The sequence below is a fragment of the Triturus cristatus genome, chromosome 9 (assembly GCF_964204655.1).
Source record: "Triturus cristatus chromosome 9, aTriCri1.1, whole genome shotgun sequence".
Classification (NCBI taxonomy): Eukaryota; Metazoa; Chordata; class Amphibia; order Caudata; family Salamandridae; genus Triturus; species Triturus cristatus.
The window spans coordinates 333,378,020-333,391,943 of NC_140592.1; the positions used below are offsets into that span (position 1 = coordinate 333,378,020).

Consider the following 13,924-nt stretch of genomic DNA (forward strand, 5'->3'; position numbering starts at 1 on the left):
GGGGTGGTGGGGTGGGGGATAAAAAACAATCACTTACCTGCAGGCGAGTTGCTGCCTCTTGGTCCTCTTCGGTCATCGACTCTGAGTCTTAGAAGCAGGAAGCACATAGTTTCCCCTAGCCAATCACGATGCTGCTGTCACTACCATGAAAGTAGCGTTGTGATTGGTCTGAGCACCGTGGTTCGGCGCTCAGACAGGGTCTGGGAGCCTGTGCATGTTCTCCCAGGCTGTGCAATACAGCCCAAGACTGCCGGCCAAACCGTCATGCGCACTTAAAGAGCATCCACCGCTCCTCCCCCTACTCAGGCCAGTCCATCTCCACCCTGCACCTAAGCCAGTATGGAAAATTAAAATAATAACATTGCGTTATTATCATTTTATTTTTCCTTTTTGAACTGCTCACAGAGCAGTGGGGCGACGCTCCTCCGTCTTTGCGGAGGGGCCTCCGCTGAGAGGGTGACTCTTAGGCGGGGAACAAGGGGGTGTCTCATAGAACCCTAGGCATCCCCCTGTAGGTGGGCTCAATCACTCAGTATACCTGTCTGCAGGGAGATCCATGTTCCCCCCGTTATATGTGAGGCCAGGACTGCCACCTCGGTGAAAACACGACCAGCAGCTTCAAACACCCGGTCCGCCTTTCACTAATGCGCTATTCCCAGAGCAGGCACAACTTCGCAAGCAGTCACTGTAAAAGGACGCAATGACCCAGTCTGAAGCAGCGCACTCTATTAAAGATGCGCTGCGGCACAGAGTGGGACTGTGCGCCCAATTTTAAGAAGATCGCTGCATTTAAGACTTTTTTAATATTACAATTTGCAAACATTCATTTATATTGCTTTAAACCTTTCATTGCTCCTTTTTTACTTTTTCTACTTGATTTTTCTGTCCTGTATCTTCTCTGTCTTCTTTCCTAACCTTTTCAAATTGAGTATCTCACCGTACTATCCCAGTAATTATTTTGAAAGTCAATTTGTGGAAAGAGCTATAGAAATTCCAAGAATAAATTCAAAATACTCGAAGAGGATAGGATGGAGGAAAGAGGAATCACTCGTGTCATAACTATTCGCCACTTCCAGGTAGGTGAAGCCATCTTTGCCAAACATTCTGTGGAAATAAGAGGCCGGATTTTTTATCCACGTTCCAGTCCCCTAATTGGCAGACTAATGAAGAGTATTCACATGACCCTTTGACCGAAGGATGCTATCAGAGGAAACACAGCAGAGACTCATTCAGATCAGAGGAAATTACTGTTGGCTTCTGCTCCAGATGACATAATGATTAATCAAGCGAACAACATAAACGATGTACTTCTGAACATGGCGGCCAGCCTGACCTATCCTAGCACAACCCCTTCCTGGTAGCTTCCGAGGCCTGAGATATTCATTTCTAGTAGTGGTAAATGATTTGTGTGGTGAATAGAATTGCAGGTGTTGCGTTTCTACACGTTTTGAAGGAAAGAATTTGGGGTTTCCAAAGTGAGTGATGCTTGGCTTGCCGACCTTGCAAGCATGAAAGGCTAGGTTCGCCTTGCAGGGATTTTTACAATTGCTGGTCTCATCAGATGTCATGAGTTATCCCTTAATTTATTGGGGCAGTATACAGAGAAGGCGTAGTTCAATAAATCAGGCTTTGTATCGCTTGGCTGCTTTGACCGTGAGGGTCTTGAGGCACTGTGGGGTTCTGCTGCGGGATTCCGCTGTCCGTTCCTAGTGGTTGAACATCCATGTCTTGAGAACCATCTTGAACTGTTGGAGTGAGGGAACTGCTCTGAGATGTAGAGGGAGGGTGTTCCAGGTCTTAGACGCCAGGTGGGAGAGGGAGTGGCCGCTGCGATTTGCCCGACGGATGCGCTGTGTAACTGCTAGAGAGGGATCAGGAATGGAGTTCCCTGGTAGGTTGGTGGAAGTTCACTTGTGTGTTGAGGTTCGGTTGTTTTCTCTCCATACCTAACCTATGCAGCACCGGCAATTATAAGGAAATTGCCTAGATGATGGTTATTCAATCTGATAGCGCATTGTAATAATAGGAGACTGTCATGGCTTCTGTTGGAAGACAGAGGTATACTCCCAGCCTCAGGAAAGTTGAGCTAGGCCTTATGTTGCGTCCCAGTCACCACATGCGGTTGGATTTGTGGCCTAGTGCCTTGGGCTGATAGTATTGGAACATGAGGAAACAGGATGAAATCTCAGACCCAACTCAACATCCAATGATTCTGTGCTTAAAAAGCAAAGCAAAACAAAAAAGGTGTAACTAGTTTGGTTCTTGTAAAGCACTCAAATTCTCTTGGGTCAGGTTTGCACTATAAAAAATTGCAAAGAGTTGGGGGGGCTAATTTATGGCCTAGTGCCTAGAGCTGATGAACTTGGAACTAGGGGTGAGTTAAATTTGTGTAATTTGATTTTGCGTAGGAACCTAAAGTTATAGCAAATTTTATGGAATTGCATGTGTTGCAAGGTAGGATCCTTCAAGCATGGTTACCCCCCTCCCTTTTTGCCTGCTGTCAGTGTGGTTTTGACCTGGTCTGCTTGGATACTGCTAAACAGGACATCAGCAACTGGGCTCTCTCCCCTAAATTGGTTCTAGTAAGTACTTTGGTCACACACAAAAGTAACTGGAATATCTGAAAAAAAGAGGAAGGGAAGAAGATGGATTCTATCAACGGAAAGAAGGTACTTTCTCATTTCTCTTGGGTATCTAAAATATTGGCTTAGATGCTTCACTCACTTTATCGTGACAAGCTCCATCATCGACGTCTATCCACAGCCTGGTAGGATGGTACCACCAGGGCGGACTCAACCAAAAATAGAATGGGAGGTCTTAGATTAAATCAAACTGGATAAGCAGGGATCCAGAGGAAAGGTATAGAGTTTAGAATTGCCTACAGGTATACCCAAAGTTTTCCTTTATTCATAGGGTAACTGGATATAACAAAATATTCTTTTTTTATTGAATATATAAAACCTCCTTTATTGGTGCCTTACTATACTTTGGTACCTCCACAGTTGGCTACTGGTGTATCCTTGTGAGTCCCTATTATATGGTACTGAGGTACCCAGGGCATAGGTACACCATAGGTACACCAGGGTCTCCCACGGGCTGCAGCATGTATTGTGCCACCCATGAGAGTCCACTTAAACTGTGACTACAGTCCTGCCATTGCAGCCTGTGTGATTTGGTGCTCGTACCTCTGACAACAGATATAAGTTTCCTTAGATCTGACGTCACCGCACTTAAAACCTATTAGTCACCCCTATGGCAGGCTCTTCAGTCCCGAGGGCAGTGTGTTTGGTTACAAGTGTGAGGGTGCCCCTGCATGAGCAGGACACCCCTACAAACCCCAGAGTCAATTCTCCAGGCTTTCTAAAAAGTAGCATTTTTCATCTTTATAGGTCCTGACGAAAGCCCGGATCAAATAATCCAGGGGGCTGAAACATGTAGACCTTTTCCTTATGGACTTACTACAGTTATTCTTTTAAACTGTAATTGCACTGTTTTTAGTTTTGGCATCAGGGTAGCATTTATTAAAATTGGTCAGTATCCTGTTAGCCAATTTTAATATCACTTGACTTTCACGCCATCACATCACTAGCACTGCAACCATCACCCTTCCAAATACTCTAACGATCTCCTCATTTTTTGATATCACACTGATGGAAACATCTGTTTCAACTCCCTTCTACTTTTGAGAAGTTTGCAGCCCTTGATTTCATATGGGTGTGCAGTGGAGTGGATATCCCAAATGATGAAGCAAGCCACCTCGGTGGGTGATGGGATTCCGTTGTTTCCCTAAAAACTTTTGTCATTCTATTTAGTATTTTCTTGCTGACTTAGAAATAATTATTTTAGAGACCATAGTTTTCTTCTTTTTGTGTGACTATATGTGTACCCCACCCAGGAGTGGTTGAATGTCCATTCTTTTTGGGTAAGTGCATGTCCCCAGTCAGTGCATCAGCCACTGCAGCGGAGCTGCTGCATAGTACAGCTCATAATTGGGGTACCATGGTCTCCCTCAGAAAGCGGTCGCTGGAATATGGAAAGTGCCACCCATCTCTTGCCCGAGCCCCATATCAGCTCTGACAGAGACTATAGAGATCCCTGAAAAAGCACTTGGGGAGGGTAAGTGGTAGTGCTGCAAAGAAATACAGTAGCCATCACATGATAGGCATCTTTGAGATTGCCACTTGGCCTAGAGGGGATAATGGTAAGAACGATCGAATGGGGAGGGACCGACGTATTGAGCCCAGGGCCCTGAACATGTTACCCTCTATGAGGTCTTTATCTGAATAATAGATCTGTATACCCAAGTATTTGAGCGTGTTATGGTGCCATTCTAGCCTAGACTACAGCAAGGCCCCTCTATTGTGCTCAGGGACTGGGTAAAGGGCGAACAGACAGAACTTATACCAATTTACCTTAAGGCCGACATGGTTACAAATTGATTCAGTGTCTCCGTCAGAGCAGGAAGTTCAGTACTGGCTTTGTGCAGATAGATAAGGGCATCATCTGCATATAAAGAGATTATGTGGCGTTCCCTGTGTGCCATGATACCCCAGTTCTGCGCTCACAAACACAGTCTACAGGCCAGTGGCTCAATGGCTAGGGCTAGTATCAGTGGGAAAAGAGGGCAGCCCTGCCTTGTGCCCCTTTGTATGTCAACACTGTAAGAGGTCAACTGTTATGTTTGACTCTTGCTGTTGGGTTCTTATAGAGGGCATGTATCCAGCTAAGGTATCCTGGACTGATGCCCATTTCCTCTAGTGTCGTCAATAAATATTCCCATCCCAGCATATCAAATGATTTTTCTATGTCAAACGATACTGCCACTTGTTGACCTGTATCACTCGAAGCAGCCTTCATCAGGTGAGGCAGATGTCGGATGTTAAGGAATGTAAGGCTTTCGGGTGTAAGCCTGGTTTGGTCTATATGTACTAGGGTGCTGAGAATGGGGAGCAATCTATTGGCCAGTACCCTCCCCAATATCTTATAGTCCACATTTAAGAGGGATAATGTCCTGAATGAGTGTACGTCGAGCGAATTCCAGAATGGTTTGGGAAGAACCACTATCAGCACCTCAAGAAGGTGTCTGGGAAGTGATCCCTCTCCTTTGCTTGGTTATAAACTTCCATTAAATTCTGGGAGAAGTGTGCACTGAAGGTGGCATAGTATACTATTGGGATGCCATCCTTACCCAGAGTTTTATTTTGGGCAATTTTAGTGATGACCACACGTATGGGTTCTATTTGAAGGAGTTAGTCCAGTTCTGCTCTTTGGAGCGATTTCAAGTGGAGGAGAGAAGCTCATGAAGATACCCCTTAATCCTATCAATGGTGGGACAGTCTACGTCTGCATATAAGTAACAATAGTACCCCACAAAGGCAGCATTAATATTCAGTTGTGTGTTAACCACTGTGCCATCTTCTGAATAAAACCCCTCTAGCAGCAGACGCATTTGATCACCTCAGGTCAGCTATTCCAGTCGCTTGCCTGATCGATCCCCCTCAGACCATTGACAAATATTTAACTTTTCTTTATAATTCCTTTATGCAAATTACCTGTTTGGCAACTCGTCTCCTCTCGCCTGTGAGGACCCGTGGACCCTGTTGGTTGTTCCTGTTGCCCTGCTCCCTGAAGCGGTCCTGGTCTCCCGCCGCCGCGTTACCAACTCTCGCGGCCGCGGTGGGGAGACAGGACTACATGCCCCAGCAGCTCTAGCGGGCACACACCACCTGAGCTACAGTTGCGCGCCAGGAGGCGCTTAAATCACCACCGCCGCTCCCGCGACGCGGGACCGCGCGCGGGTAGCGCCGGGAGAAGCCCGGGACAAGGGCGGGACCGTCTGTGGCCGTCAGGGGCCTAGGGAGGCCGGGCTGGGCTACCCCTCTTGGATTTCGTGCACGACAACACTGACTCTGGTAAAAGTACCTGGCAAAGATTAACTCAGTTGACATTGGTGATTCGTGTGTAATACTGTTTACTCCATTTTGCATCCATGGCTATGTCCACACGTTCGGGAAAGGGAGGTGGGATTGGTGGATGCACTGTTAGCGGCACTTTAGATCACTTCATCATACGTGCTTGCTCAGTGCTTGAAAAAGAAATTGCCATCACGGAACGGCGCTTATCCCTTGATCCGATGTACACTAAGCGGTCGTCACTGGGCAACATAGCCTTAGCAGTCACCCCTGCGCCAGGATCTGCCCAGGTTACCGCGTCTAGTCCAGGATTCAATCAATGTGCGGAGCACAGTGGAGACACTATTACCAACAGCTCTCCCAACCACGGACCTCCCCTCTACTTAGATTCTCCCCGTTCTTCATCGCAGGTAATACACTTAGCGCCCCCTGAGTCGACCTCTAACTCAGCACCAGCTCATGTTATCGCTTCTTCTCCTGAGGTTCCTAATATTGTAGGCCCAAAAGCTGTTCCTAGTAAAAGGAAACGAGTAGGTAGTGGCCACAAGGGGGACCGCCAAAAAGTTTCCAATAAACATAAATCCAAGCTATGTATTAATACCAATACCAAATCTGGACGTACAGTCCTACCCTCTCTTTGCCCCCAGAGAAATCACTCATCGCCTCTGCTTCCTATTAATCCAGTCCCTGAACCAATACCTGTAGAACACCCATTTTCCAATTTAGGTGCTCATGGCCCCGAGCCCCAATCTACTTTAATTGATCAAATTGAACTCCTCCTTAAATCCTTTATACTTCCTTTGACCGAAAGGGTGAAGACTTTGTCTGAGAGGCTTGAGAGGTTTGAACAGGCCTCTCTAGATAATTTCTTCTCCCTTAAATCACTGATTAAGCTACATGTGAAGATTGGCCATGACAATCCCACCATTGTCCAACCTACTCTGATTTCATCAAGTGAGCCTACCTCTCCGCCCACTTTGCCAACTTCGAATCCCATCCCAAGTACTAGGCCCAAGAATGTGGCATCCACATCATCTCACAAACCTGTACCATCCTCCTTTTCCCGGAATAGCATACCCACGAACAAAGAAACTTTAGCTCATGGTCCGGCCACATGTTGTGTTAGTGCAGGAGCATCGGCTCATGAGATGGTACCTACTAAGAACCAACTCATACCACCTAGCGTGGGCCCTGTATTAGCCCACACGAATGTTAATTCTGTCAACATCCAGCAAGTATTGCCACACATTAATTTACCACCAGAGTGTTTGCCTTATGTGGCTGTCTTAGTGGGAGTTCCTCATCTCAAAGATGGTAAACTTGAATCTTTCTCCGAATTGAAAAACAAAACAACATATTGGCTGAATAAAAACAGACCGCTCCCGAGGCACTTGGATGGCCATGTTCTCTATGTCAGAAGGGTTTCTTGGGTGGGTAACAGATGTAAAAACTTGTCTGGGGACTGCATTCTCGTAAATTTCAGAGATCCAAGGGTCCCAAGGTTTATTTGTAGTCATCATTTTGGTTCTGCTTTGAATGGCATAGGCTGTTATGATCTAAGCCAATTTTATTCAGATTTTTCCTATTTTCAGTACTCACAGTCTTCATCCCACGCAGCCTTTGATGGGTGCCACGATGGAGCCCAGATGTCTAGAGCTACTGATCTTGCTATTCCTCCCTCTAATAGTTATAGAGAACCACATTTTCAGTACGATTCCTATTGACATGGAAACCTTCCTATGGTTGATCTCTGCATCTCTGCAGGTGAGGCTACTAGTGACGCAGCAGAGATTTCCCCTGTATTGTCTGGGGATTTCCCTTCCAACTCCTCTTTACCCCACGATTCTAACCAGAGGCTACAGCCTGGATCATACCCCCAGTCCAATGTCGATCCCCCACTGGTCCCCATATTCACCCGTCACCAGGGTGTTTCTAATTACATTACTCCCTCACCCTCTTGTGATCCCTCCATAATTGATCCTTCTTTAATGATTCTAAGCAGGAATGTTGCTGGTCTTTCAAGCAAATTAGATCTTCCAGCTTGGAATTCCTTAATTGAGCCCTATTGTATCTGCATATTTCAGGAGACATGGAGTACAGTGCCCCACCACATGGTGGGTTACACTACCTTCTTCGAACCGGCCATTTTATCCCCGTCTGGGAGAGGCCGCCCTTCTGGCGGTCTCCTCATTTGGGTCAGTATCTCCTTGGGATGTACTGTCAGGCAGGCTTGCCACACTTCCCCTGATCTATTGAGGATTACTATTAAGGGAGCTCAGGGTAGAAAGTCTCTTGTTTTATTTAACGTTTATGCTAGAGGCTTAAGTGGGGGAGCTTTGTCATCTACTCTTATATCCCTTGAACAGGAATTGCGTAAGTGTCACCAGGCCTCTCATGTTCTGGTTGCAGGAGATTTTAATTGCTCTTTCGAGCCCCTTTCTGTGCTTGATTCCCCAGAGCTTCTGGAGGACGACGCTAAAAGAGGCATCCCCTTATTATCTTTGTCTCCTATTACGAGATGGTCAAAGTCAGTCATTTTCATGAACTCTATGACATTGGAGTTTGGCCTAAGGGCGGTTAATGGTAGAACTCGGTCGGACTCACATGGTGCCCACACCTACAACAGGACAGGCCACACTTCAAGGATAGATTACGTCCTCCTTGATTTTAAATTGTGGCCATTTGTCCAAGATATGGAAGTAATTTCGACTGCTGATAGCGACCACAACCAGCTATCCCTAAGCATCCATCCTTTTTGGGAGGGAGCCACTGGCCCTATGATTTTGCCAGTTGGTCCACTCATGACTACCCTTGAGGTATGCCCATCTAACTGTGAGAGACGCCTTAAATGGCGCAAAGTGATGCTTGATGAGATGAAAGTCCAGTCGATTGGATCTATCCTGTGTGTCGTACAAGAAGAGTTAGCTTCCCTATGCTCCCACGAGACCTATCATACTAAGGTTTCCACGCTTTTCCAAGGCCTCATTAAAGAATTGGGGTCCTTATCTTTAGTAAAAGGCAATGGTAGACAAGCAATTGGGGGGAGAAAGCAGAGTTTAGCAGGAGGCTGGTACTCACAAGACTGCAGGCGGAAGAAATCGGCCCTAATTGTGGCCCTTAAAAGTAGAGTCATGCCTGAGATCCAGTTGGCTAGGAGAGAGTACAGGACTTGTGTGTCTGGTGCTAAAAGGCCTGGGAAGAATCGTACTGGCAGACACTCAAGGAGGCCTCCCTTAAGCGGGATTCTGGCCTGTTTTGGAGCATAATTAGGACAAAGAATAGACCCGACCAAGATCTTATCACTTGTAACATTCCTTGTGCGGCTTGGTTTGAACACTTCTCTAACCTCTATTCTTTCTGCCCTGAGAGTGAGGGGGAGCTTCCTTGTATGGAGGCTCCCCCCTTTCAGGATTTAGCATTTACCAATCCCTTCAGCGAAGGGGAAGTGATTAATGCTATTAAATCCATTATTCCCCAGAAGGCAGCAGGCCCTGATGGTATTCCTGGGGATATACTTAGACTCGATCCAGCAAGATGGGGGAAGCTTCTTTCAACTCTAATTAACGCCATTGTTAATGGCGCTCCGGTCCCGGATTCCTGGAAGGGGGCCGAGGTAGTCCCGATTTTCAAGAAGGGCGGTAGGGATGATCCTGCTAACTACCGCCCTATTAGCCTGATAGACTCAACCCAGAAGGTTGTTGGGAAGGTGATCTTGGAAAGGATGCTATCCTGGATAAATGACAACAACATCCTCTTGGATTACCAGGCGGGCTTCAGAATCGGGACTGGTACAATAGAGCAAGTCTTCAGACTGCTCCTCATCTACTGGAAGGTTGTTTTTCTTGGAAAAGGTAGTCTTTACCTTGCCTTTATAGACCTTAAAACAGCCTTCGATCTAGTCCCCCGCTCTACTCCCTGGAATGTCCTCGCCACTATGAAGATTCCACCTTACTTATTGGCTCTTCTATTTAAATTGCATGAGGGGAACTTCGCACAGGTACGCTGGGGTTCCCAAGGCCAAAAAACAGAGAGAATTCCAGTGAACAGGGGTGTCCGCCAGGGATGTGTTCTTGCCCCTACTCTTTTTTCACTTTACGTGAATGGCGTAGTGGAGCATTTGTCACAAGTTCCTTCTGATGCACCATCCCTGGCGGGTGAACGCATTCCAACTCTCCTGTTTGCTGATGACACCCTCTTACTATCCAAATCACCAATGGGTCTCCAAACTCTCCTGGATAGTTTTTAATCCTTCTGTACCAATAGAGGGCTTACGATAAACTCTTCTAAAACCAAATACCTAATTCTGAATCCACCAAAGAAGTTAGGTCGGCCCCCTGTACTAAACTCAGTCAATTTAGATAGGGTAAAAGAATTTGATTATTTGGGCATCCGCATTTCGGACACAATGCAGTGGTCAACACATATACACAAGATGCTCCTAAACCACAAGCGGATCACTGGCGCCCTCCTCAGAGAGCATCGATCATCTTCCTCCAGACCAATAGCACCCGCTCTCGCGATATACAAAGCTAGAGGTGTAAGCTCAGCACTTTATGGAGCTGAATTATGGGGCATGACCAATATTGATCAGCTTGCCAAATCTGAGTCGAGCTTCTTCAAGGAACTGATGGCACTTCCCCAGAGTACACCCGTTGCCCCCCTGTTGATGGACTTAGGGTGCCAGGCTTTGAAGGATATGGCAAGAGTCCGCCCCCTCCTTCTTTGGGCTCGGCTCTGGCGTACCCCGGAGCTAGCGAAGTATGCCGAGGGTTTGTCTGAAATTCTTTCCATGCCTTGTTGGCATAAGATCAAATGGCTAAAGGATGTCAAGTCCTTGCTGCTTGATCTTGGCCTAAGAGATGCCTGGGTGAATAGAACCTCTCCACCCAAATCTGAACTGAAGTTAATTTATTGGAGATGGGTTAATGCAAAAAGGAATTCAAGTTCTCATGGTGCCAGATGCACCATTGAATTTCTAAGGCTCAAAGATGAAGTGCGTTATGAGCCTTACCTTGACATTATTCAGAAACCTTTTGATCGCGCACTTTATCTTAAATTTAGGGTTGGTACTCTTCCAGTGCGCGAATTAACCGCGCGCTGGAAACCTCCTCTACAAACACCACCTTTTTGTCCCTTCTGCGAGACTAGGCCTGAATCAATTGCACATATTTTATTTGCATGTCCGGAATATAAACACCCAAGGACATTTTGGCTTAAACCTATGTGCAGAGATCTGGGGATCAGAGATCATACTCTAGCTTTGCGCATCTTCAAATCTGATACCAGAACTCTGTACGTTTGTGCACTTTCTAAGTTCTTAAGGTGGGCCTGGCTTCTAAGATCCAAAGGTCTCGCAGTCCAAATGTAATGCAGATTAATTATTCTGATACTATTTTTTTAATCCAATTGTCCTATTTATTATGTTTATATGTGTTTTTATATTTAATCTGCTTAGGAACCTTGGTGATGTTGTTATTTTTAAATTTTCTGATTTTAAGACTGTTCATATTATTATAATTGTATGTGCTTTTATGATACCCTTGTATCGAAATAAAGCTTATTCATTCATAATTCAGTGCAACAGAAGCTACAAAATTCATTCTCCTGCAGAAACGCACATTAAGACTGGAAATGTATTGGGACAGAACACAATCCACAAATAATGGCAAATAGAAGCATTTGTTGCTATCACTGATCTTGAATAAATTCTGAATGTAAGGAATTTGCATCTAAAGTTTTTTTGACAAGCATAAAGGCTCTGGCCCCTCAAAGACCCAGAATGCATGTTGGATCAGAAGGAAAGCCAATGTCTGCAGTATGTAACTGACCACTGTACTGACAGCACTATACAGTCAAAACAACAACCACACCCACCCTACTTTTACGCAGCACTTTGTTCTAACACGCGCCTAACCCTAAATGTTACCCCAACCCAAACTCTACCTATAATCATAAACCAAGACTAACCTAATTATAAAATAACCCTGAATCTCACTTTAATGCTAACCTTACCCCTAATTAGCCCCCTAAGTCTAACAGTGCTATTGTATTGTGTGACAATATATCGATTTAGTGCTGTGGGTGTAGTGGTAAGTGATGGTGTAATGGTGTTGACGGAAGAAGGAATCGAGGTAATGGTTTAGGTGTTCCTGTAGACGTTTGTGGATGTCGGGAGGGGAGCAGGTGTAGTTGGGGTTTACTGCATGTCTTCCTGCACCCATTCCCACAAATGTCAAAGGTTTTGCCCTTTCATTCTTATAGCTGCCACCCATTCACCCATTCGTCAATGCCTTCATGAATCAGTGCGTCCTCTGTTCCATTACGTATCCCTCAGTCATGCCTGGCCTCTGCCTCTCACAGTCGTCGTTCTTTCGGTCCAGAGCCCCCTCCTCAGCCTCCCCTCCCCTTCGAGCTGCGCAGAGCCCCTTGTTCGGAGGCTGTTCTCTCGCTTAGATCTGGTAGGTCTGGGTTCCAAGGTGGCCAGAATCACTCGGTCTGACATCCTGCGACCACCCTCTCTTGAACCTCTTTCACAGGCATAGGAGTGGTAGAACCCACACATTATATAACAACAACTAATGTCTGTATGTTGGCGAGAAACACGGATGGATGGGTAGAGATGGATCAAAGAATGAATAGAGGATTGAATTGCACGGTTATGGAACGCACTGTATTTTTTTATGATGCCAAGCTAGCTCTTGGAGGCACTACATAGCAAGAAGGCATGCAGAGCTGAACGTGCTCTATGGTGAAAAATCTCTGCAGTGCCTTTTTATTTCTCGCCCAGAAGTGCACCAAGCGTCGAATCGCGTCAGATGCTGCCCACCACACCCCCGATTCGTCTCTACAGTAGATGAAACAACAGAGGTAGGGTGGGCGGGGCTTAAAGTTTCCGGTGATGGGGATGCAGGGATGATGAAGCCCCGCCCCCGCTGGGATGGGCTCCGACGGTCTCCTCTCTTGGAACTTTTGCAGTAAGCTCTGGAGTGGGCACTGCTCTGCCTTCCTGGCGCTCGGTTCCGTTGCTGCAGGTAGTTCGCCCGGCTGGTACCTCTCCGCAGCTTGCCTGCCTCCCCCGATGGCAACACGCGGCTACCAATAAGCGAGGTGCGGCGACCACACTCTGGGATCAGCACCCAGTCGACCCGGAGAGCTCTGCTGCAGGGGCGCGAGACCCGGGCAACGCCGCCCTCAGGCTGCACGCACGGACCATAAGGTGGGTGCATGCGGGATGGAGGGGGCGAGCGGCAGTGTAGAGTGCCAGGGAGCCCCGTGTTAAGTGCCAGTGTACTGTGCATGTTGAACTGGACAATTGGAAGGGATTAGCAGAGCAGACGAACAGCATTAGGGTTATTTTTTCAAAATAAGGTGAACGCTTCTCATAAATCACAGCAGGTGCCAACGCTCGGGTGCATACTTTCTGCTTCCGCCATGTGGCAATGGGGTGATCAGGACTGCATGTGCCACCTTCAGCCCCTGGCGGTATCTTACATTATTTGCTTCATGAACGCCCGACTCCATATGAGTTCCCACCTGAGTGTCGGACGGAACAGGTGCCCCCTACCCCCCCCCCCCCCCACACACGCACGTGTACCCGTGTGTGTATGGGGGGGGGGGGGGTCTTAAAGTGTTGAAAGAATATTTTTGTTTAACATGGGGGGGGGGGGGCGGCATTCTTGCATTTAGTAAAGTGGTGTATGTATGCCTACACACTCGAACCTTTACGTCTTAGTCAAAGTAAATCATCTCAAGCGATTTGAAACCATCGCCACCCTGTCCCGAGAGCCACGTGCGCCCCCAACAATCCCGAACACTGCCCCCTGAAGACGCCTGCCAGTGCCATCCATTCACACGTGCACTCTCTTTCGGTGGGCATTCTCAGCCTATGTAAGTGGGGAAAACAGCCCGACATTATTTGAGCTCGACTTAAAAATGACTGGCATCCTGGGGCATATATACGCTGCACGGGGGCACCAGACACCACGGTGACACAGTCCCCCCCCAACATAGTC

The 13,924-nt window shown here is 46.9% G+C and overlaps 1 protein-coding gene across 1 annotated transcript in view; it reads left to right on the top strand.

The window, feature by feature from the left end:
* The first annotated feature begins 12,898 nt into the window (after window positions 1-12,898).
* Window positions 12,899-13,924, top strand: part of LOC146797873 (caM kinase-like vesicle-associated protein) — a 592,979-nt gene continuing 591,953 nt past the window's right edge. Inside the window, exon 1 of the mRNA XM_085625076.1 lies at window positions 12,899-13,128. The gene's annotated coding sequence lies outside the window, so the exon portion shown is untranslated. The remainder of the gene's footprint in view (window positions 13,129-13,924) is intronic.